At 49.5% G+C, this 25,092-nt stretch overlaps 2 long non-coding RNA genes across 3 annotated transcripts in view; one reads left to right on the forward strand and one right to left on the reverse strand.

Moving 5' to 3' along the window:
* The window catches only part of LOC126212886 (uncharacterized), a 44,069-nt gene extending 36,057 nt beyond the window's left edge, over window positions 1–8,012 (reverse strand). The window contains exon 1 of one of the 2 annotated variants that reach the window (XR_007540957.1): window positions 7,997–8,012. This is a non-coding gene — a long non-coding RNA (uncharacterized LOC126212886). Of the gene's footprint in view, window positions 1–3,080; window positions 3,097–7,996 lie in introns of those variants that run through there. The other variant, XR_007540956.1, reaches the window with a different exon arrangement.
* The window catches only part of LOC126212885 (uncharacterized), a 297,383-nt gene that overhangs the window by 234,942 nt on the left and 37,349 nt on the right, over window positions 1–25,092 (forward strand). The gene's annotated exons all lie outside the window — the stretch shown is intronic.

The following is a 25,092-nucleotide window of genomic DNA, read 5'->3' on the forward strand; positions in this document are numbered from 1 at the left end:
TACATCACGCCTCGTATCTCGATATCGAGTCGGTTTCTGTATGGGATGACGTAGATTTCTTAATTGTATATTAACGATGTTATTTCTTAAGGCATCACAATAAAACAAACACACGTATTGCTGGGGAAATCACCAGAAAACTACATGAATCCTGCCAAACCGATATCTGGTCTTCTCCTCACGTGGAAGCGTTCAACTAAGTGAGTCACACAGTCATAACAAGAAGAGGAGTAAATCGAATAACTGTAATTCGGCCGTTTGTGAAAATAAAAATTGTGGGTACAGAGTTTGACACGTTTGCTATTGTTCTTCACGGATAGATGTAAAAAGGATAGCCATGCGAGTTGTGGACAAATCTGTAACTTAATACAACAAAGAGGGATCAGTTGCTGAAATCGGTACAAAATTCCAGCTATAGATAAGATAGAGCTGTAAGCGTCCAATTAACCTCTACGGGCAGGGATAGCTGCATTAACGATGGACAGAGATTTTTGTTCACTTAAAATTGTTTTAGGAATTTTATTATATAATTAGTTTTTGTTTGCACTATTAATACATAATTTTTTACTATATTGCTCATGTAAGTAATATTTTTCAATTACGCTTCTTTTTTATTAAACGTACCTTACAACTTACCAAGTTCCATAGGTGCATCCATTTGCAAAAAATTGGTTTCCAGCGGCTGGGGGCGGCGCGGCGAAGGTTTGGCGACTCTGCTAATGGCACAGGATCAGCACCGCAGCTCTCTGTGGGATGGTTTGGGAGGGAATTGCAGACTAGGACAGTGGCTGCTGCTTGGTAGTTACGAGGTACACGTTCCACATTAGTAATGTGTCGAAGGATGATAGTCCTAAACATTTCACTGTTAGTCGGAGCGGTGTGATTGTTGCAGGTGCGGCGTCGGATGACTGGGCTGTGCCGCGGAGACGCCGACAGCTCAGCCACACAGTCTTCAGAGTAGTGGTGGGCAGGAAATCGCGTATCTGTTAGAAATCACAGTGATTGAGAAGTCACAGATATCACAATAACAACTTTCCAAAATCTAACTGCGATTTCAGTCACAGTTGGCAGTCGCAAGTAGCATTTCACATTCAACGCCGTGAGCCATCTGTTGGCCGAATTCCGTACTCCTTTCTGCGATTTCAGTGACAAGTCGCGGCTAGAAGTCGCAAGTAGCAACTAAAAAGCGCAGTTAAAAGTGCCATCTGTTGGCCAAAGTTCGTACTACGCTCATCTCTGCGACACGCTAGCGAGTCCAACTGCGATTTCTGTGACAAGTCGCAACTAAGAGTCGCAAGTAGCAACTAAAAAGCGCAGTGAACAGTGCCATCTGTTGGCCAAAGTTCGTACTACGCTCATCTCTCCGACACGCTAGTGAGTCCAACTGCGATTTCCGTGACAAGTCGCAACTAAGAGTCGCAAGTAGCAACTAAAAGCGCAGTTAACATACTTTTCCTAATACCATCTGTTGACTGACATACGTACTTCGTTATGAGAGCCTTGTGCCTCACGAGATCGATGTGCTGTGTGTGCTTATGAAGGGCTTATTTCAATAGTGGTACAAGTCCATTTTTGTTCATTTTGAGATACAGAGTCGTAAAGTTAAATGAGCGCTGAAAAATCTGCAGTTCAGATACCAGAAATATTCAAGCATATAGCTTTTTGCTAGAGATGAACCTTTATTTATGTTTGTTTCGATCATTAATTTCAGAAACATTATAGACAGAAAAGTGGAGGTAATGGACTTGTACCACTATTGAATTAAGCCCTTCATATTATATGACAACATGCACATTCAGCATTAGTTATGGTTGGTCAAACACTGCTGTGACTCTGAATGTATTATATTAATAAGAAGCAACATTACCTTTTTCTCCTGAAAATATCAAGTAACGTAACAAATGTGTTTGATTCTGCTTCCAATATGACAGTTTTGGTTAATACTCCACATGCTTACAGGATTTTGCAATGTTTACACAGCTGAACTCAGACATCTGTATAAGTGTAATGAAATGAAAACAGTATTATTGAGTCATATGAATGCCTCACTTTTGTTCCGACACAGTTCAAGACTAGGGAGAACAGTTTACACCTGATGTTCTATATGGCAACTTCACACACAAGACCTTTTTGCTGACACTACTACCACCTACATAAGTAAGCTTTTCCTGTGTTACTTTCAAGTAATGCACTTAAGCTATTCCTGATTTAACTGGAAGATCTGTACTTCCCACTTTCATATCAACAGCCTCAAAATGCATATTGTAGACTTCGGGATATGTTACAGGTCAGTGTCACACCAAGATTGTGAAGAAAGGGGGGAGGCGGCATGTCACTCTCCAACAAGTGTTTACGAATAAATAAGTGGCGAAAATTACGGGTATAGGACGGCTTAACATGTGGAAAATAAGATTTTGATTATTCACTCACTGTATTTAAAATTTATTATTCCTTTAAAATCGCAAAACAGCTTCAATAAAACACAGTTTAATCACTCATCTGCACACTTACTTCACAATTATTTTACTTTCAAACTGCAAATCCTCTAAGGGCTGTCTTGAATCTTCACGAGTCTCTCTCAACAGCCTTGATGTGGATAGATACATACACCAACCAGTAATCAGAGTCAGAACTGTGTCTGCGAAAACACAAGGATTATTAAACAATTTTTGCTGTCATTAATTACTAGCAATATAATTGACAGAGTAGATAGCTAATATTTGCTGTAATGAAAGCCACTCAATGGGGTATATTTCACATTTGCAAGAACGATCTCACTGAAGTAATTAAGTCCATCGAAACTCTTAGAAACTATCGTCTGACGAAAACGGTCTAAAGATGCAGTGGCAATTTCTCCAGATCTGTTGACAATTATATTTTGAGATATCACTTTACTGAGTGACTGAAATGTAGTTCAGGTATCTGTGAACATAACAATATGTTAGAATTAATTTTCTAAACATGAACTGTTACGGTACTGTATGGCTTCTTACATATTAATTACACTATTAATATTTTTACAGTTGTTTCTTTAATACAAAATTAAAGCCAACGGAAGAAATAACGTAAAACATACTTACCAATGACAGGTTTGTTGAGATGCAATTTTCTGTGTGCACACATGTAACTTTTTCATACGGTGGTGAGTCACAGAAATCGCGGAAGTAACAGAAATCGCAGAAATAGCAGTGACGGAGGGATACACGACCTAGGTTCCTTAACTGCGACAAATCACAGTTAAGAATAACAGATACTGAAAAGCAGCATTCACAGAAATCACTGATATCGGAAAACCGTAGTATAGCCCATCACTACTTCAGAGACGTGTCGGCGGTCGTAGAGCAACACGCCACCAGTTTGTAACACCATCGACACACAGCATACAATTTCAAACAGCGAGCATTAAAGGGCAGAAATCACATTAGATTCCACCCATTAAAAAATTGATTAGATATTGACACTGCTTTACGAAATATTTCCCCCCCCCCCCCCATTTATTGTATTTCAATTCCCCATCGGGGCGGGCTGGCAGCAGCATAGGCGCTGCTCTTCAGCCGAAAGACATAGAACAAAACAATAGAAGACATTTAAAAACAGCAAAGGAGAGAATAAGGTGAACATAGATATAAAAAAGAGGAACATCATGGAAGGCAATAGACAAAAAACGGGGTGACTGTAAAATGGAGATAAAAAACTGTTTAAAAGTAGCACACATAAAAAGCCACACACTGCGACGGATAAAAGAACACAAGGCACAGTAAGACTGGAGCATAAAGGTAGCGACGGATGGCATAGCACATAACGTAACACTGGCGGCGAACCTCAAAGCAGGACACAACTAAAAGACACCTCTTGACGCACACGAGAAACAGCACGAAACAACACTGATGGGGCACACTGATGAAGAGCAACACAGAGGATCTGCCAGGCGCTAGGAGATGAGGGAGACCTGGAGAAGGGAGGGAGGGGACGAGATGGGGGAGATGAGCGGGGGGCGCGCGGAAGAGAGCCAGGTAGGGAGGGATGTGGGAAGGAGAGAGGCAAGTAGGGGGTGCAGGGTCTCAGGGGAGGGGGGGACGGAGGAAAATCCGCTCTGGGAGAAGGAGGAAGGAGAAAAAGGGGGCCCTGGGAAGGGGGTGGGAACAAGGCCAGGTTATAGGTGGAAGGAAGGGTAGATGTCATGGCGAAGTTCGTCATCCGGGAGGGGGAGGCGTTGGAAATTGACCTGATGAAGGAGATGGAGGGTGTGGAGGTGGAGAGAGGGAGGGATACAGCGATAGAGGTGCGGCAACGGGCGGGGGGTGGAGAGGAAGGAGGAAACCAGAGGGTGGGGGGATCAAGCTTGCAGACAATGTAAAGGATGCGGAGATGTTGGAGGAACAGGAGGAGGTGGGGGAAGGGGATCAGTTCATACAGGAGCCATGTGGGGGAAGGAAGGCGGATACGGAAGGCAAGGCGGAGCACATGGTGTTCAAGGATTTGGAGGGCCTTGTAAAAGCAGGTGTGGGCAGAGATCCAGGCAACGCTGGCATTACAGAGGATAGGACGGATGAGGGATTGTAGGTGTGGAGGATGGTAGAAGGATGCAATCCCCATGTCTGGCCAGACAGGAGTTTCAGAAGGTGGAGGCGGGAATGGGCTTTCTGCTGGACGGTCTGGAGATGAGGGGTCCAGGTGAGGTGTCGGTCGAGGGTGAGGCCAAGGTATTTCAGGGTGGGGTGAGCTGGATGGGACGACCATAAAGGGTGAGGTAGAAATCATGGAGGTGAAAGGAGCGAGTGGTGCGGCCTATGATGATTGCCTGGGTTTTGAAGGGGTTCAGACGGAGGAACCACTGGTTACACCAAGTGGTGAACTGGTTAAGGTGGGTTTGGAGGGTACGTTGAGACAGTTGAAGGGTAGGATAGAGAGCGAAGAAGGCGGTGTCAGCAGCATACTGGAGAAGGTGTTGGGGGGGGGGGGGTGGCTTGGGCATATCAGCCGTATACAAAAGAAGAGGGTAGAGGACAGAACCCTGGGGGACGCCAGCCGTGGGATAAAAGATATGGGAGTTGGTGTTGTGGAGGGTGACATAGGAAGGACGGTGCGAGAGGAAGGAAGCGACCAAAATTGATAGGCAGGGCGTAGGTTTGGAGTTTAAAGAGGAGACCGGGATGCCATACACGGTCATGGGCATTTTGGAGGTCAAGGGAAACAAAAATTGCGGAGCGACGGGAGTTGAGCTGGAGGGACAGAAGGTGAATGAGGTCGAGGAGTTGGTCTTCAGCAGAGAAGGAGGGTTGGAAGCCACACTGGGTAAGGGGGAGGAGGTGGTGTTGAGCAAGGTGCTGATGGATACTGTGGGAGAGGATGGATTGAAAGACCTTACTGAAGATGGAGGTGAGGCAGATGGGACGATAGGAAGAGGCGGAAGAAGGGGGTTTGTTGGGTTTGAGGAATAAGAGGATGTGGGAGGTCTTCCACAGGTCACGGTAGAAGCTAGTAGAGAGGATGACATTATGGAGATGGGCGAGGACAGTCAGGAAGGAATAGCGGCTTTCTCGAAGGTGACGGTAGGTGACACAGTCGTGACCAGGGGCCGTGTTGCGTTTGGACCGGAGGATAAGTTTAATGGCTTGTGCTGTGATGGGAGTGTTTATGTCGGAGGGGGGCAACTGCCTCAAGAGACATTATTAAGATTTCACAAGCATAAATTTTCAGGAAATTTAGGCCACTGTTTTCGGCCACGGGAAATTATTGTATACATTTTAGTCCGTTTTATATTAAAGTGTTTAATTTTTTTTTTACTTTTACTGATAATGCACACACGCAGCGTTCGTTTGTTGTGTGCGGAACCAGAGTGCAGAAAGCTGCATGATGTAATTGCAAAGATTCCACGTAGTATACGAGACGACACAGGATGGCAGCAGCTGCTGGCGTCCGCTAACCATCTGAGCATAGTAGTACGCACTGTCACCAACAGGTGGCAGGTGCGAGCAACAGAACGGACACCTCGCCACGTGCTGTGGCCCTCCACAGCAAAAAGCGACGTCACAGACAAGCCTGGAGAGAGGAGGAGGAGCTTTCCGTAATAGCTTACATTTTTGCTGAAGACTGAAATCTATCGTTCATGGTGAAAACAAAAGAATAAGTGAAAGGCTGTGGCAACTAACAGAGTGTAACTCAGCCATTACACACACACACACACACACACACACACACACACACACCACACAAACAAAGTTATAAATTTTGTTGTATTTCAATCAGGTTTTTTTTAAATCTTGTCCACCACCTTAAGCAATTCCAGCCAAGCGTTGCCTCCGCCAGCCCGACTTGGTCTTGTGTTGCAGCTCGATTTGGAGATCTTTCAGTTCTTAACTGTGCATTGCTGTAAATTCTAATCGTTGTTACCTTCTGTTCCAAAAGTCTTAATTCCCAAAGCGCGTTCTAAATCTTTGATGTTATCCCTGATGTGTAAATTTTAGAATATTGCAAATGCTGAACTTGAAAAATCTTGAATATGCCCTCAAGTTAATGGTAATGCTGAACTTGCAATAATTTTTCTAAATCACGACCACAAATCTACTATCTAAGGAATGGTTTTGAAATTGTTATGGTAGTGCTCTATCTGTAATAACAGTGAAGTCGGATATCCTGGTTGAAATCTTACGGGTGCCTAAAGAGCTTTAGAGCATTATTTTTATGAATGTTAGTTGTTTTAAAGAGGTTTTAATTGCTCGAAAAAATTATCGTAATTAGGTCCTTTTAGTCCACCGTCCTAAAACCTATTTGACAATTGCTTTTGACTTATATGTACTTGATGTTTTTAAGTATATCTCATTAAATAAAGGATTACCAACAATTTTGAAGCATCAAATGGCATTCCGTAAACTCAGCCTGCACGTTCCTCCCGCGCATTAAGATGTATCCTGAGGCGTCGCCATAGGTTTCAACTATGTTACAACAAAGGGTACACACACTAACATCGAAAAACAACAGTTCAAGACTAGGGAGAACAGTTTACACCTGATGTTCTATATGGCAACTTCACACACAAGACCTTTTTGCTGACACTACTACCACCTACATAAGTAAGCTTTTCCTGTGTTACTTTCAAGTAATGCACTTAAGCTATTCCTGATTTAACTGGAAGATCTGTACTTCCCACTTTCAAATCAACAGCCTCAAAATGAATATTGTAGACTTCGGGATATGTTACAGGTCAGTGTCACACCAAGATTGTGAAGAAAGGGGGGAGGCGGCATGTCACTCTCCAACAAGTGTTTACGAATAAATAAGTGGCGAAAATTACGGGTATAGGACGGCTTAACATGTGGAAAATAAGATTTTGATTATTCACTCACTGTATTTAAAATTTATTATTCCTTTAAAATCGCAAAACAACTTCAATAAAACACAGTTTAATCACTCATCTGCACACTTACTTCACAATTATTTTACTTTCAAACTGCAAATCCTCTAAGGGCTGTCTTGAATCTTCACGAGTCTCTCTCAACAGCCTTGATGTGGATAGATACATACACCAACCAGTAATCAGAGTCAGAACTGTGTCTGCGAAAACACAAGGATTATTAAACAATTTTTGCTGTCATTAATTACTAGCAATATAATTGACAGAGTAGATAGCTAATATTTGCTGTAATGAAAGCCACTCAATGGGGTATATTTCACATTTGCAAGAACGATCTCACTGAAGTAATTAAGTCCATCGAAACACTTAGAAACTATCGTCTGACGAAAACGGTCTAAAGATGCAGTGGCAATTTCTCCAGATCTGTTGACAATTATATTTTGAGATATCACTTTACTGAGTTACTGAAATGTAGTTCAGGTATCTGTGAACATAACAATATGTTAGAATTAATTTTCTAAACATGAACTGTTACGGTACTGTATGGCTTCTTACATATTAATTACACTATTAATATTTTTACAGTTGTTTCTTTAATACAAAATTAAAGCCAACGGAAGAAATAACGTAAAACATACTTACCAATGACAGGTTTGTTGAGATGCAATTTTCTGTGTGCACACATGTAACTTTTTCATACGGTGGTGAGTCACAGAAATCGCGGAAGTAACAGAAATCGCAGAAATAGCAGTGACGGAGGGATACACGACCTAGGTTCCTTAACTGCGACAAATCACAGTTAAGAATAACAGATACTGAAAAGCAGCATTCACAGAAATCACTGATATCGGAAAACCGTAGTATAGCCCATCACTACTTCAGAGACGTGTCGGCGGTCGTAGAGCAACACGCCACCAGTTTGTAACACCATCGACACACAGCATACAATTTCAAACAGCGAGCATTAAAGGGCAGAAATCACATTAGATTCCACCCATTAAAAAATTGATTAGATATTGACACTGCTTTACGAAATATTCCCCCCCCCCCCTTTATTGTATTTCAATTCCCCATCGGGGCAGGCTGGCAGCAGCATAGGCGCTGCTCTTCAGCCAAAAGACATAGAACAAAACAATAGAAGACATTTAAAAACAGCAAAGGAGAGAATAAGGTGAACATAGATATAAAAAAGGGGAACATCATGGAAGGCAATAGACAAAAAACGGGGTGACTGTAAAATGGAGATAAAAAACTGTTTAAAAGTAGCACACATAAAAAGCCACACACTGCAACGGTTAAAAGAACACAAGGCACAGTAAGACTGGAGCATAAAGGTAGCGACGGACGGCATAGCACATAACGTAACACTGGCGGCGAACCTCAATGCAGGACACAATTAAAACACACCTCTTGACGCACACGAGAAACAGCACGAAACAACACTGATGGGGCACACTGATGAAGAGCAACACAGAGGATCTGCCAGGCGCTAGGAGATGAGGGAGACCTGGAGAAGGGTGGGAGGGGAAGAGATGGGGGAGGTGAGCGGGGGGGCGCGCGGAAGAGGGCCAGGTAGGGAGGGATGTGGGAAGGAGAGAGGCAAGTAGTGGGTGCAGGGTCTCAGGGGAGGGGGGGACGGAGGAAAAACCGCTCTGGGAGAAGGAGGAGAGAGGAAAAGGGGGCCCTGGGGAGGGGGGGGGAACAAGGCCAGGTTATAGGTGGAAGGAAGGGTAGATGTCATGGCGAAGTTCGTCATCCGGGAGGGGGAGGCGTTGGAAATTGACCTGATGAAGGAGATGGAGGGTGTGGAGGTGGAGAGAGGGAGGGATACAGCGATAGAGGCGCGGCACCGGGCGGGGGGGGCGGAGAGGAAGGAGGAAACCAGAGGGTGGGGGGCATCAAGCCTGCGAACAATGTAAAGGATGCGGAGATGTTGGAGGAACAGGAGGAGGTGAGGGAAGGGGATCAGTTCATACAGGAGCCGTGTGTGGGAAGGAAGGCAGATACGGAAGGCAAGGCGGAGCGCATGGCATTCAAGGATTTGGAGGGCCTTGTAAAAGCGGAAGGGGGCGGAGATCCTGGCAACGCTGACATAACAGAGGAGAGGACGGATGAGGGATTTGTAGGTGTGGAGGATGGTAGAAGGATGCAATCCCCATGTCCAGCCAGACAGGAGTTTCAGACGGCGGAGGTGGGAATGGGCTTTCTGCTGGATGGTCTGGAGATGAGGGGTCCAGGTGAGGTGTCGGTCAAGGGTGAGGCCAAGGTATTTCAGGGTGGGGGTGAGTTGGATAGGACGACCATAAAGGGTGAGGTAGAAATCATGGAGGCGGAAGGAGCGAGTGGTGCGGCCTATGATGATTGCCTGGGTTTTGGAGGGGTTGAGACGGAGGAACCACTGGTTACACCAAGTGGTGAACTGGTTAAGGTGGGTTTGGAGGGTACGTTGAGACCGTTGAAGGGTAGGATAGAGAGCCAGGAAGGCGGTGTCATCAGCATACTGGAGAAGGTCGACTGGCGGGGGTGGCTTGGGCATATCAGCTGCATAGAAGAGGTAAAGGAGAGGGGAGAGGACAGAACCCTGGGGGACGCCAGCCGTGGTATAAAAGATACGGGAGTTGGTGTTGTGGAGGGTGACATAGGAAGGACGGTGCGAGAGGAAGGAAGCGACCAGACGGACAAAATTGATGGGCAGGGCGTAGGTTTGGAGTTTAAAGAGGAGACCGGGATGCCATACACGGTCATAGGCATTTTGGAGGTCAAGGGAAACAAAAATGGCGGAGTGACGGGAGTTGAGCTGGAGGGACAGAAGGTGAACAAGGTTGAGGAGTTGGTCGTCAGCAGAGAAGGAGGGTCGGAAGCCACACTGGGTAAGGGGGAGGAGGTGGTGTTGAGCAAGGTGCTGATGGATACGGCGGGAGAGGATGGATTCAAAGACCTTACTGAAGACGGAGGTGAGGCAGATGGGACGATAGGAAGAGGTGGTAGAAGGGGGTTTGTGGGGTTTGAGGAATAAGAGGACGCGGGAGGTCTTCCACAGGTCAGGGTAGAAGCCAGTAGAGAGGACGACATTATAGAGATGGGTGAGGACAGTCAGGAAGGAATAGGGACTTTTGCGAATGTGACGGTAGGTGACACAGTCGTGACCAGGGGCCGTGTTGCGTTTGGACCGGAGGATAAGTTTTATGTCTTGTGCTGTGATGGGAGTGTTTATGTCGGAGGGGGGCAACTGCCCCAAGTACTGGAGACTAGGAGCAAGAGGAGCGACCGAGGTATCGGCACATTCCATGACCGTGGGGAAAAGAGAATAATCAAAGTGGGGATCATCGGGGATGGAGAAGACCTCGGAAAGGTGGGAAGCAAAGTGGTTGGCCTTACTGAGGTTGTCAGGAAGGGGGCGATCGTTATGGAGAAGGGGGTAGTGGGGAGCGGAAAGGGAACCAGTAAGACAATGGAAGGCGGACCAGTACTTGGAGGAGTTGATAGGGAGGGTGGCGTTGAGTCATGTGCAGGTCTGGCGCCAGTCTCGGCGTTTCGTTGCTGTAATAAGGTTCCGTACGTGTCGCTGTATTTGCCGGTGGCGTTGGAGTGTATCCCTGTCACGAGTGCGCAGGAAGGAGCGATAGAGGCGGCGGGATTCACGGAGGAGGAGGACAGCCCGCGGAGGGAGAGTGGGACGGTGTGGGTGGATGGTTTTAGTAGGAACATGGGCCTCCACGGCGTCAGTAATTACCTGCTGAAGGAAGGACGAGGCGTGGTTGATGTCGTCAGGATGGCGATAGGTAAGAGGGTGTCTTTCGACCTGGGCAGAGATGGAGTCCCGGTAGGCATCCCAGTTGGCACGGCGATAGTCATGGACGACCTTGGGAGGGGGTGCAGGGTGCGGAGCCAGAGGGGGGCGGTTTGCAGACGTGATGGTGAGAAGGACAGGGAGGTGATCGCTGCCTGTGGGGTCATGGACGGCGACAGTGATACGCCCAAGGAGGTTGGCGGAGGCAATGACAACATTGGGGGTGGTGTTACTTTCAGGTCGGGTGTGCTGGGGAAGAGGAACAAGGTCACCTTGGAGTGTGGAGAGGAACTGATGCCACCGCCGAAGGGTAGCAGGAGTGCGGCTATGGATGTTGAGGTCGGCGGCAATCACATAGGTGGAGAAGGTGTGGTCAATGTGTGAGATGAAGTCATAAGGAAGAGGAGCAGTGGAGCGGACATAGATGGTGACACAGGTAATGGTGAGGGAGCGGAAGAAGACGCTAAGGATAAGGTGTTCAGTGGGGTCATTGAGGAGAGGTTGTGGCCGGACAGGGATATGCTTAAGGCGGCCAATCGCGACTCCACCCTGCGCACGAGGACCAGGAGCGTCAGTGCGGTGGAGGATATAGGGGGAGGTGCGGATAGAATGGTGGGGTTGGAGAAAGGTTTCGTTCAAGAGGAAGGTGTCGACCTGGTGGTGGGAGAGGGTGTGCATGAGGAGGTATTTGTTGGAGCGGAAGGAGCGAATGTTCTGGAAGAGGATGCGAGACTCGTGCCGCGCCATGATGGGAAGGAGGGGGGGGAAGAGAGGGAAGGGAAGAGACTTAAACTAGGGTGTCGAGGCGGGTGAAGGTGAAGTGGGCTTGGTTGTGGGAGTAAGTGGCGAAGGCGTTCAGGTGGAAAACAGAGCGAGCAGCAAGGGATATTTGTTGGAAGGTGTGGGGGCGCTGAAAAGGGTGAATATTTTCGAGGACAGCGGTAATGAACCGGATGATGTCGTCGGCCGTGGGGGGTGGACGGAGGGAATTGTTGGGATGGACAGGGGGATCGACGGGACGAACTGGGACAGTAAGTTCAGGGGTGGCTGGAGGGGGTTTAGCTTTACACTTGTGGGAGTATGTGGGATGGGGGCCATTGCCGGTATTACAGGAAGGAGGAGCAGCGAGGTTGGGGCAGTTCTTAAGAAAGTGGGAGGCCTTGCAATGGGGAAAGGTGGGGGGGTTTTCGCAGTGGGGAGTCAGGTGGTCATTGTACATCAGGCACCGCTGGCAACGGTAGGATTGGGGAGGGGATTTGGAGGATTCAACAGGGTGGCGACGGTGGTATATCAGGGCACTCAGGGTGAGGAGATGGTCTATGGATGGGGCGGATTCAGAGAATACCCGCATGAGGTAGGTGGGACCAGAGGCATTGTGGATACGGCGGGCAGAGCGGATTTCCAAGTCCGGGTGGGAGTTCAGTTCTACCAACACTTCATCCTTTGTGATCACCGGGCTGAGCTTGGTGATCACAGCGGTGTAGGTGGGGGGGGCGACGGGGAGGCTGGGGCTGACGAGGAGTGGAAGCGGAAATGAAGGGTGTCAGAGAGGCGTGGGGGCCAAACATAACTCGTGGGAGTTTTCGCAGGAGGTCTGTGTGAAAGGATGGGGACGGGGACTTGATAAGGACTGAGTCCCTGCGGGGAATGAGTTGGGAGATGGGAGCACCAGGTAAGTACTTTCGTATTTCCTTGGTGAGGGTACGAGCGTCGAGGAACTTAGGATCGGGAGTTGACAGGACAAAGGTGTGGAGGGTGGAGGCCAAGGTAGGGGCGGCAGGAGGAGGGGTGGTGTCCATGGTCACGGCAGGGGGAGGGGGAGGTGGTGTTGATTTTTTGTGGGAAGTGGCGGGAGCAGAGTCGGTAAGGACGCGCTTTTGGGGTTTTTTGGAGACTGGAGGCTGGGAGGAGGGGAGAGGGATGGGGAGGAGAAGGAGGTGGCGGGTGGCAGATCCCTGTGGTGTAGTGGAGGCACCGGGAGAAGCAGCTGGTTCAGTGGTGGCGATGGTGGCTCGGCGCGACGTGATGCGTGCAGGAGATGCAGAAGACGAAGCGACGGGGTCGGCGAGAGAGGGGAAGCCAACCACCTGAGGGGCGGCAGCAGAGGCGGCAACAGAGGCGTACGTGAGGGCGGGGGTAGGAGTGGGAGCTGTTGAGGGTGTGGAGGCTGGAGGAAGGGTGTATAGGTGTGGGTATACAGCAGGGGAGGAGATAGGGTGATGTGTGAGCGGGGGAAGGGTAGGGGAGGCGGAAGGAGGGAGGCCAGGGGCGGCAGTCCAGGAAGTGACTGTGGGAGAAGGGGAGGGGGAGGTGTAGATGACGGTGGAGGTGGGAGTACTCATTGCAGACGAACGGCGACGGACAGACGGACGTGCTGCAGGCAACGGCGGCGTCGGCGTCGGCGATGGTCGGCGGCGAGCAGACGGACGTGCAGCAGGCGGCGTCGGCGTCGGCGTCGGCGATGGTCGGCGGCGAACAGACGGACGTGCAGCAGGCAGCGGCGGCGAACAGACGGACGAACAGCAGGCGGCGGTAGCGGCTACGACGACGGCGATGGACAGCGAGCAGGCAGACAGGCGGGCGGACGGACGGACGGACGGACGAACGAACGAACGAACGAACGAACGAACAGCGACAGCAGCAAGCGGCGGGCACACAGACAGACAGACACACACACACACACACACACACAATCTTCGAAGACGGAGATTCCACCCTAAGAGTAGCCCAGGCTGTGCAATCTGACGCTTTTGAAGGAGGGGATCCAACCCTCTAGATGCGAAATATTTTTTTTTTCTTTTCTTTTTTTTTTTTTTCTTTATTGTGATTTCATTCCCCTGCCCCATATGGGCAGGGGAGGGCTGTCAGCAGCACAATCCGCCGCTCTTCAGCCGAGTGACATGACAATTAAAACAAGAATAAAATAATACATACATAAGGAGGTAAAAAAGGGGGAACATAAAACAGAGCAAGGGGGGAAAATGGAGGTAAAAAGACACTGATATGTAGACGTTCATTGGGGACAGTTAAAAAAAACACACCAGAAAGTTAAAAAACACAGTTGGCGATTCGTAAAACACAGAGAAGTCACTGGGTGCGCAGGCACAGGATAAAAGTCGGCCACAGTATTAAAAACACTCTGAAACAACACACTTAAAACCCACTTGGAGCACACACGACGAAGAAGAAAACTACCAGGTGGGACCTGCCGAGGGAAAGGTCAAAGAGGATGGAAAAGGAGGGGAGAGCATGGGGCAGCTGGGGAAGCGGCGGGATGAAGAGAGGAGGGGCAACCGTGGGTTCACGAAGAGGCAGGAGACACATGGGGCGGGAGAGGAAAAGGGAAGACAGGGCAGGAGGGAGCGCAGAGACACTGAAAGAAGGCACAAAAGATGGAGGGGGAGTAGGAGGGGAAATCCGCTCAGAGGGAGGGAGGGGGAGGAGAGGGAGCCCTGAGGAGGAGGCAGGAAGAGGGGGTTAGAGTTGGTGGGAAGGGTAGATGTCAGGGCGAAGCTCATCATCCGGGAGTGGCAGAAGGTGGAAGTTGTGTTGGGAAAGGAGATGGAGGGTGTGGAGATGGAGGGACACAACGGTAAAGGCGCGGCAACTGGTCGGGAGTGGAGAGGAAGGGAGACACCAGGGGGTGAGGGGGATCTAGGCGACGGACAATATATAGTGTGCGGATGTGTTCAAGGAAAAGGAGAAGGTGGGGTACAAAATTTTTTTTTTTTTTACTTTATTGTCATTTTAAAGCCTATACAATAGGCAGGCTGGCAGCAGCACACTACGCTGCTCTTCAGCCAAAGAAGACATAAGCATAAAAAACAGGAGAAAAACATAAGAGTCACAAAATGGTGGGCGATAAAACAGGAGACACAGAGAGACAAACACGGAGCCGTTCACACTCGACGATAAACCACACTGCAAACTGTGGAGACGACGCACAAACACTGAAGAAGACGATGGCACTGGTGAACAATGGAGTGTGACGGTGAACACTGAACACTAAACACGACGGCACACACAAGACACTGATGGCGGCGATCTCCGGCGCGCGAAAGTCCACGTAGCGTGTGCGAGTCCGGGGACCTGCCAAGAGGGGAACAGGGGTGAAGTGGGGGAGAGGGGAGAAAAGGATGCCAATGGCGGAGGAGACGGGGGCAGGAGGGAGAGGGACTGGGGAGGGGAGGCCCGGGGGAGGAGGGGAGAGAAAAGGAGGGGGGAGGGAAAAAGGGAGAGAAGGGAGGGAGGGTGCCCTGAGGAGCATGCACAGGAGGAGGGCGGGAGGATCAAAGTTGGTAGGAGGGGTAGATGGAGGGGAGGAGGGCATCATCAGGGAGGGGGAGCTGGCGGAAGCCACCTTGGGAGAGGGTAAGGAGGGTGGAGAGATGGAGACCGGGTGGGACATGGGAGTACAGGCGCGGCAGCGGGCGGGGGCGGGAGAGGATCGGGGAGACGAGCGGGTGAGGAGGATCGAGTTTATGGGAGGTGTAGAGGATGCGTATTCTTTCGAGGAAGAGGAGGAGGTGGGGGAAGGGGATAAGATCATACAGGATCCGCGTGGGGGAGGGGAGACGGATGCAATAGGCAAGGCGGAGAGCATGGCGTTCAAGGATTTGGAGGGATTTATAAAAGGAAGGGGGGCGGAGATCCAGGCGGGATGGGCGTAACAGAGGATAGGGCGGATGAGGGACTTATAGGTGTGGAGGATGGTGGAGGGGTCCAGACCCCACGTACGGCCGGAAAGGAGCTTGAGGAGACGGAGCCGGGAACGTGCCTTGGCTTGGATTGTCTGGAGATGGGGAGTCCAGGAGAGGCGACGGTCGAGGGTGACGCCAAGATACTTAAGGGTGGGGGTGAGAGCGATGGGACGGCCATAAACGGTGAGATAGAAATCAAGGAGGCGGAAGGAAGGGGTGGTTTTGCCTACAATGATCGCCTGGGTTTTGGAAGGATTGACCGTGAGCAACCACTGGTTGCACCAAGCGGTGAACCGGTCAAGATGGGATTGGAGAAGGTGTTGGCAGCGTTGCAGGGTGGGGGCAAGGGCAAGGAAGGCGGTGTCATCGGCAAACTGGAGAAGGTGGACGGGGGGTGACGGCGGCGGCATGTCCGCCGTGTACAACAAGTACAGAAGGGGGGAGAGGACGGAGCCTTGGGGCACACCGGCGGAGGGGAAAAAGGTGTAGGAATCGGAGTTATGGATGGTGACATGGGAAGGACGGCGGGAGAGAAAGGAACCGATCAGACGAACGTAGTTAATGGGAAGGGCGAAGGTTTGGAGCTTGAAGAGGAGACCGGAATGCCATACGCCGTCATACGCGCGTTCGAGGTCAAGAGAGAGGAAGATTGCGGAGCGACGGGAATTGAGCTGTTCGGAAAGGAGATGAGTGAGGTGAAGGAGAAGATCGTCGGAAGAGAAGGACGGCCGAAAGCCACACTGGGTAACGGGGAGGAGGCGGTGCTGGCGGAGATGCTGGTGGATGCGGCGGGTGAGGATAGATTCCAGGACCTTGCTGAAGACCGAGGTAAGGCTGATGGGACGGTAGGAGGAGACGGCGGACGGCGGTTTGCCAGGTTTGAGGAACATGAGGATATGAGAGGTTTTCCACAGGTCGGGGTAGTAACCGGTGGACAGGACTACATTGTAGAGCCTGGCCAGGGTGGAGAGGAAAGAGACAGGAGCTTCACGAAGGTGACGGTAGGTGACACGATCGTGACCAGGAGCGGTGTTGCGTTTGGTGCGGAGTGTAGTAATGAGATCCTGTGTAGTGATGGGGGCATTAAGTTCCGTGTGTGGAATGTTGTCCAAGTACTGGAAACCAGGAGCGAGGGGAGGGACAGAGGTGTCAGTTCGATCGCGGATATCTGGGAAGAGGGAGTAATCGAACCGGGGATCATCAGGGATGGAAAACACATCGGACAGGTAGGAGGCAAAGTGGTTGGCCTTACTAAGGGCGTCAGGGAAGGGGTGGTCATCGTGGAGAAGAGGATAGTAGGGGGAGGGCTTAGTTCCGGTAAGGCGACGGAAGGCGGTCCAGAACTTGGACGAGTTTATAGGGAGGGTAGCATTTAAACGGGTGCATGTCTGTCGCCAGTCCCGGCGTTTCTTAGCCGCGAGCAAATTTCGAATGTGTCGTTGTAGTTGCCGGTGGCGTCGTAGGGTGTCCGGGTCACGCGTGCGGAGGAAGGCACAGTAGAGACGACGGGATTCACGGAGGAGGAGGACGGCCTGTGGCGGCAAGGTAGGACGGTGGGGGTGGATGGCAACAGTAGGGACATGGGCCTCCACGGCCTCAGACAAGGTCTACTGGAGAAAGGAGGCGGCATGGGAGACATCATCGGGACGGCGGTAGGCGAGAGGGTGGCTGTCGACCTGAGTGGAGAGGGTATCCCGGTAGGCATTCCAGTTGGCACGGGAATAGTCATGGATGTACTTGGGGGGAGGGTCATGACGAGGGTCGGGGCGGGGGCGACGACCGTCTGAAACGGTGAGGAGGACAGGGAGATGGTCACTACCAATAGGCTCCAGGACATCCACCGTAATGCGACCAAGGAGGTTGGGGGAGGAAAGAATAACATCGGGAGTGGAATTGGATTCGGGGCGGGTGTGCTGGGGCATGGGGATGAGGTCGCCTTGAAGGGAGGAGAGGAACCGATGCCACCGCCGTAACTGGGCAGCGGAGCGACTATGGATGTTGAGGTCGGCGGCGATCACGTAGGAGGAGAAGGTACGGTCGATGTGGGAGAGGAAGTCGAAAGGAAGAGGGGCGTTGGGGCGGACATAGATGGTGGCACAGGTAACGGTAAGGCCGGGGAAGAAGAGACTAAGGATCAGGTGTTCGGTGGGGTCAGGAAGGAGAGGTTGGAGCCGAACGGGGATCTGGCGGTGGTGGCCAATGGCAACTCCGCCACGCGCAACTAGGAGGGGATTATCGGATCGGTGCAGAAGATAGGGGGAGGTGTGGATGGAGTGGTGGGGCTGGAGGAAGGTTTCATTGAGGAGGAAGGCATCCACACGGTGGGTAGCAAGGGTGTGCAGGAAGAGGTTCTTGTTGGCGGGAAGGGAGCGGATATTGTTGAAAAGGATACGATGCTGTCGCGCCATGATAAGGATTTAGACGAGGGTGTCAAGGCGGGAGAAGGTGAAATGGGCCTGGTTATTGGAATAGGTGGCGTACATTTTAAGGTGGAATATGGAACGGGCGGCGAGGGAGATCTGTTGGAGGGTGTGGGGGCGCTGAAAGGGATGGACGTTTTGGAGGACAATGGTGAGGAACCTGATGATGTCCTCAGCGGTGGGGGGGGGACGAAGGGAATTGCCAGGAGGGGTGGGGGCGTCCAGGGGACGGACAGGTACGGTGAGTTCAGGGGTGGTGGGAGGTGGTCGGGCTTTACACTTTTGGGAGTAGGTAGGGTGGGGGAGGCTGCAGGTATTACAGGAGGGAGGGGATTGGAGGTTGGGGCACTGCCGGAGGAAGTGCACTTGTCAACAATGCGGGCAGGTGGGGGCCTCGCGGCACTCTGCTGTTGTATGTGCATTGTAGCGCAGACATCTCTGGCAGCGCAGGGATTGAGGGGGGGAACGGGAGGGGTCTACCTTGTACCGCTGATTGAAGAGGAGGGCACCCTCCTTCAGGAGACGGTCAATGGAGGGGGCGTCCTCAGAGAACACCCGAATAAGGCGGGTGGGGCCGGTCGCGTTAAAAATGCGGCGGACTGCCCGCACCTCCAGGGTGGGATGGGCCTTCAGCTCCGCCAACACCTCCTCCTCCGTGATCGACGGACTAAGCCGAGTGATCACGGCGGTGAGGGTCGGCGGGCGACGCGGGGGTTGGGGTTGGTGGGTAGGAGATGGGGAGGGAGCAGGGGTGAGGGAGGCGTTAGGACCAAAACGGGTGATGGGGAGGCGGAAGAGGATGTCAGTATGGAGGGTTGGGCTGGGGGAGGAGATAAGAACAGAATCCCGTCTGGGAGTAAGGAGAGATATGGGGGCGCCAGGGAAATGTTGGCGGAGGAGGAGGGAGAGATTCCGGGCCTCGAGGAGGGAAGGATCGGCACGGGACAGGAGATATTTGTAGAGACCGGGGGGGAGGAGGAGGAGGAGGAGGAGGGAGCGGGGCCTGGCGGGGAGACGTCCATGGCATTTTGGGGTGGGGATGGGGGGCGGGGTGGAGCCTTTTTAGGAGCAGAGGAAGTGGGGGCGCCACTAGGGCGTTTGACAGCGGCTGATGGGCGGGTGGTGATAAGAGGGACGGGAAAGATGGGGAGGTGGTGGGAAGGGACAGGTCCCGGCACGGACGCAGCAGTCGGCGCCGGAGATAATGACTGTGACGGTGCAGGCGAAGGCGGCAGAGATGGTGAAGGCGACGATGATGGCGAAGGCGACGGCGACGATGACGATGACAGTGGCAGTGGCGGCGGTGATGGCGAAGGTGACGGGGAGAGCTGGGCGTGGACAGTGGCCCGACAGGCCACCACCCGAGCCGGAGCTGCAGTGACAGGCTGGGGGAGTGGGGGGAAGGGATCAGAACGAGAGGAAGAAGCGGGAGAGGGGGCGACAAAGAGCGAGGGCGAAGGGATAGAGAGGAGGGGAGGGATGGAAGGAGGGGGGTGGGACTGGGCACACCAAGTGATAGTGGTGGAGGCGGCGGAAGGGGACGTATACACGATGGCGGTGGTGGTAGTAGTGACGGTGGTGGTGGGGGGGCGGACATGACGACAAGGAGAAGAAAGAAAAGACACAGCACTAAAAGGACAGGACACACACTGGCGGACGGCGGACGGCGACAGGCAGGAACGCTGCTGCCGCGGACGGGGCCGGGGCCGGGGCGGCGGCTGGCACCGGAGGGCTGGCTGGCGGGCTGGCTGGCTGCGGGACCACTGCTGGAGGCCGGGACCGGGAACTGCTGCTGCTGCTGCTGCTGCTGCTGCGCGGGCTGGCTGGCTAGCTGGCTGCGGGACCACTGCTGCAGGCCGGGACCGGGAACTGCTGCTGCTGCTGCTGCTGCTGCTGCTGCTGCTGCTGGCTGGCTGGCTGGCTGGCTGGCTGGCACCTGGAACACCTAACACTTCGATAAGCGCTAGAAGTGCACTATCGAAGGGCGGTAACCTTGCGGTGTACCGCCGAAGATCCAAAATTTTTGCTGAGCTGTGAAGTTTATAGCAGTTACCACAAATTGAGAGAACGAGTATTAAATATTTTTGGAATAAGTATTGCAAATCCACGTTCCCTTACATCACAACCTTTAAAGTACAAGAAATATGCTATTGTCTGTTTTAGCTCCATTTCAAATACTTTCCGACAAGACGTCAAAATACAAAGTAAACTTGACTGCCAGCTGTCGGCTGCTACTACACTGCGAATGGCGGGCCACATAGCTGTTGCCTGGCGCTGCCAACAGATGGCAGCGCGGTAGTAAGTCTTTTGCTCACGGCAGTACGTGTTAGCTAAATAACTATGTAGTATTAACACGTGTATGCAAGAATGTCGACTTCTTTACTCATTCATTAATTCCCCACTAAGGGGCAGGTAGAACACACGTTAACTACATTTCACAGTTCAGGGGAATTAAAAGGTATTTTAAATTACATAAAAACATGGCTATGAAAGCCGTTTGTTCTTTTAATACATATCCTATCCCGAAATAACGTCCATATCATCCCTGGTTCTATAGAGAACATATACATTTTGACGATCCTTACATTGAAGCCTGACTGTCTTTCTCGCCGTCACCAAATGTTTCTGGAATTCAGTTCCCACACGTCTCATAACACGAGACTTATTTCTAGCACAACAGGGAGATACTGTAAGACTCCCATCGCATTTAATATCCTCATTTCTCAATCCTTTCACTAAATTTGTACAAGCTGTCTGTTCACTTAAATGCAAAATATTCGCCAGTACGCCACTGAAATGAAATGATCGTATGGCATTGTTGGCCGGGAGGCCCCTTGCGGGGAAGTTCGGCCGTCGTATTGCAAGTCCTTTTTTAGTTGACGCCACTTCGGCGACTTGCAGGTCAATGATGATGAAATAATGATGAACACTCAACACCCAGTCATCACGAGGTAGAGAAAATCCCTGACCCCGCCGGGAATCGAACCCGGGACCCCATGCGCAGGAAGCGAGAACGCTACCGCAAGAGCCACTAAATGTACCCTACAGAAAACGCCGTTTCTTCTCCTCATTTACAGTCTTCCTCCATTAACAAAGAATCTTTTCAGAGACGAAAAATAAACATCAAAAGATTGCAGAAGACCAATAGCGTTCGGTGGAATGCAAATGAACTTTATGTTGTTTTTCTCACACAGCTCCAAAGTTTTCGTTGGCATGTGAGAAGAGCGATTATCTCCAATAATTACTCTCCTTCCGTTTTTCTTTGAGGCAAACAATAGAAATTTGAAACCAATGGTCAAACAACTCAGTTCTAGCCACCCGCTCTGGTGTGTTCATTGGCATTCCAGGAGGTGACCGTGAATCAAGTCAGTCCATCATTTTTCTTACCCCTATCAATAAGATAAGGGGGAAGGAATTCTTCTGCTGCCTTCGCAAACAACATGAGAGTGATGCACGATTTTGAGGTGTCCTCAGTTTTCTCAGGACGTCAGCGTGTCCAACGAAACAAGAGCTTTCTTTTGCTGTTACGTTGTGAAGCCTAGTTTGATCAAAACTAAAAACATTTCAGAAGGAACGCCTTTAACCTCGGCTTTTTATTTTTATAAAAAGAAAATGATTACATTATCATTTAGAACAGCACCCCTTCAATTATTGACTGTAAATTTGTGAGACAGTTCAGAATTATGTCTCTCTAAAAAAACTGCCCTTCCCCAGTCCCATACAAGCATATTATCAGCAAGCCAATCTACTTTTCTTTTTCAGATAACAAGATATGATTTAACTATGCACCTAAAGTCAAAGACTGGTATTGGAAGACCCACATCACTGACACTGATAGTCTTTTAGGAAAGATCTTGCTTCAATATCGGTAAGAACAGTTGGCCTTGCAGCTTCCCCATTATTCTTGTTTCTCAATTTGTTCACAATGTTTTTTGTCTTGGAATGTCGTACTTCTTTGCACCTTCCCTGTGTCCAATTCGTTCAGAAGTAATTTCTTCTAATATCTTCTTGATTTTCGTTTGAATAACAGGTTTCGTGTCATATCCCTGAGTACCTGGTTTTAGACATTTCCGTCATCCCGTGGTCTGTAGATGAAAAAGATAGTAAGCCTATCATACTATTTAAATTAATGGCTAATTGGAGGTTTAGAATGAATATTTAAGATTATTTATAATTGGACCTGCAGTAGTTTTCGAATAATTTGGAAGAGTGTAGAACAATCCTGCTCCCTTCTGCACAAGCCTCTACTATTCTTCTCAGTAGCTGCGCTCCAGAACTGGCTGGAAGATGTTACTTCTACTAATAGCCTATAGCGATATTGTGGTCGACACCAGAGGTAGATTTAAAATCACTTTAATTACACTCTCAGTGTAAAGTATTCACCGATGTGGTCAGATTTGTGTCTCACAAATGGCTCGAATCAAAGTAGAGTGCTACCTACTATACTGGTACGTGGATTGTTAAATTGTCCCAGTGTTAGTAAGCATACAACATAGGCCAGCGATTTAAACCATTCACAAGTGACAAAAATTTAACGTATCAGTTCACCATGTCACTGCCCTCATACACATTTAAGGAACTGGAAACAATTAAGATAGTCCGTCGACACTGCCCTGATAAGAGGTCATTTTTCACGGGAGTCAATAATCTAATAAGTTCTCGTTCGGAATTAATTAGTAATTACTGTTACAAAAGTCATGAAGTTAGCCCACGAGTGAAGAAAACGGTCCACAATATATGTTAATATTTCAGAACGCTAGTTATCGGACTACAGCACACTGCTCACGACAAGAGACACAGGTGTTGCTCCGTTTTATAATCCTCAAAATACTGAGCTTTCTAACTGTCTACTTAATTAACAAATGCTGCACGTCATGGGGAACATAAAAAATTTACTAACAAAATTATAATGCCCCAGTTAAAATCTAACAGTAATTCAGACATAATTTGTAATTGTAGTTAGCAATGGTGTATAGTTTTAATTACGATGGTTGGAACTTAAACAGTGGCAACTATTTATTCGCAACCGATACGAAAGAGTCACATGTTTGCACCTGTCACTGTCCTTCAAAGTAGTCACCAGCGTTGAGTAGAACCCGTTGCCAGCAATGTGGAAGGCGTAGTATACCGTTAGCAGAGCCTGTTGTTTCGATGGTGCGAATGGAGCCGTCTACTGCACAATCTCTGGAACAGTTCTGAAGCGAATGCTACGAAGTTTCACTTTCACCAACTGCATATTCTGGTCAGTATTTATCACAACAGAACGAAAAAGCGTAGCAATATCTGTCGTTTCTGTCAGAACAAAACTAATGGCACCATGTGATTTTATAATATGCTAATGCTAGGGCAGCTTGATGGCCTCTGAGTACTTAAGAAAGCCATTCATATCCGCTGTTGAGTTTTAGGTACAGTTATTAACATAACTTCATCTTGATCCAGTGGCCGCCTCTCATGCTTTGGATTTCCATCAACAGAGAGGTTGTCATCGTGTGAAGATCAGCAATAATTTTAACTGCCAGTGCGGGTACTGTCTCAGCGTTAAGAGACTACACAGGAATTCGAAATGCTAATGTCTCACCGTGCGGAAAGAGAGTCGCAGACATCGACAGTAGGATTGCAGTCAGATGGTGCGGCAGCAGCCGATGGAGGCTTCCGTCCTGATCTTCCATTTTTACTCAAACTGACGCAGCAGAAATTCCCTGACCGTGATTGTCCGAAATTCCGTAGCTGGTTGTAACAAAATTTTCATGCAGAGCTGTTTTGGGGGTACACTTTTCTGTTACATGCCATCTTAGTTGCTCCGTTATCTTATACTGACGAATTGAGAGCTAGTGAGCTGGGGTGAAATGCAGTGGCAACGACTTCGGATCTCTGGCAGGATACTCGGACTGTGGAGCCAATGTGCAGTCGATATTGGTTACGAAGCACTTGTTTGTCCCGTCACAGCACGATACTCAAGTGTGTGGGTTCAATACCAGATAGCAGCGATAGCGGCTACTGTACGTACACAGAGAAAGGCAGCACAAATTGCCACAGGTGTGGCTGACCCACGGGGGAGAGTCACGCAGGTGTTGAAACAACTCGGTCGGCAGACGCTTGAAGAGAGCCGCAAGTTACCCCACGAGAGGGCGCTTACGATATTTCGCAGGCGACTGTTAAGGGCCTATGTAACGGAAAAAACAAACATTTATTTAAAAAATCATTACAGCCATATTTATAAATGTACAAAGCTAAAATTTTACATACGGAATAAAAAAAAACCGGAAAGACATAATAAAATATGCAAGATTACGCCTAACATTTTGCCATAAATTTGAATTTTAATTTTTTTAATGTATTACTTATAAAAAGCCATAACTCAAGTTCTAATAATGCAATTAATCTGAAAATCTTATTTTAGTGTCCTACTGACCTACAGTTATTATTTTATAGTACATGTTGTACCATTAACAGAGTTTTTAATTTTGCTCATCCAAAATTAATTTTTTTTCTCCTGACAATCCTCTAAAAATGAGAACATAACTGCAGGATCTGGTATTTTCTGGTTGCAGGGAGACAGCAACACATTGCGAACAGTTCCTGAAAATTTCATAGAATCAGTGCACACAATGTTTGAGAAAAGGCTTCTAATAACGTAAAAAATGTAAAACAGAGAAAATGAGGTTCAAAGATTTTCTTCTCGTACTTCTACATTTAATAATCTTACATCAATTTTAAAATCCTTCATACTGATACTCCTCATTCTCATGGTTTCTCTTCTCTCCTCTTCGAATCTGCCTCGCCTGTATTTGCAGGTAAGACACTGATCTCTTAGCTTTCTTGACCCCG

This window comes from Schistocerca nitens, chromosome 11 (assembly GCF_023898315.1).
Source record: "Schistocerca nitens isolate TAMUIC-IGC-003100 chromosome 11, iqSchNite1.1, whole genome shotgun sequence".
NCBI lineage: Eukaryota > Metazoa > Arthropoda > Insecta > Orthoptera > Acrididae > Schistocerca > Schistocerca nitens.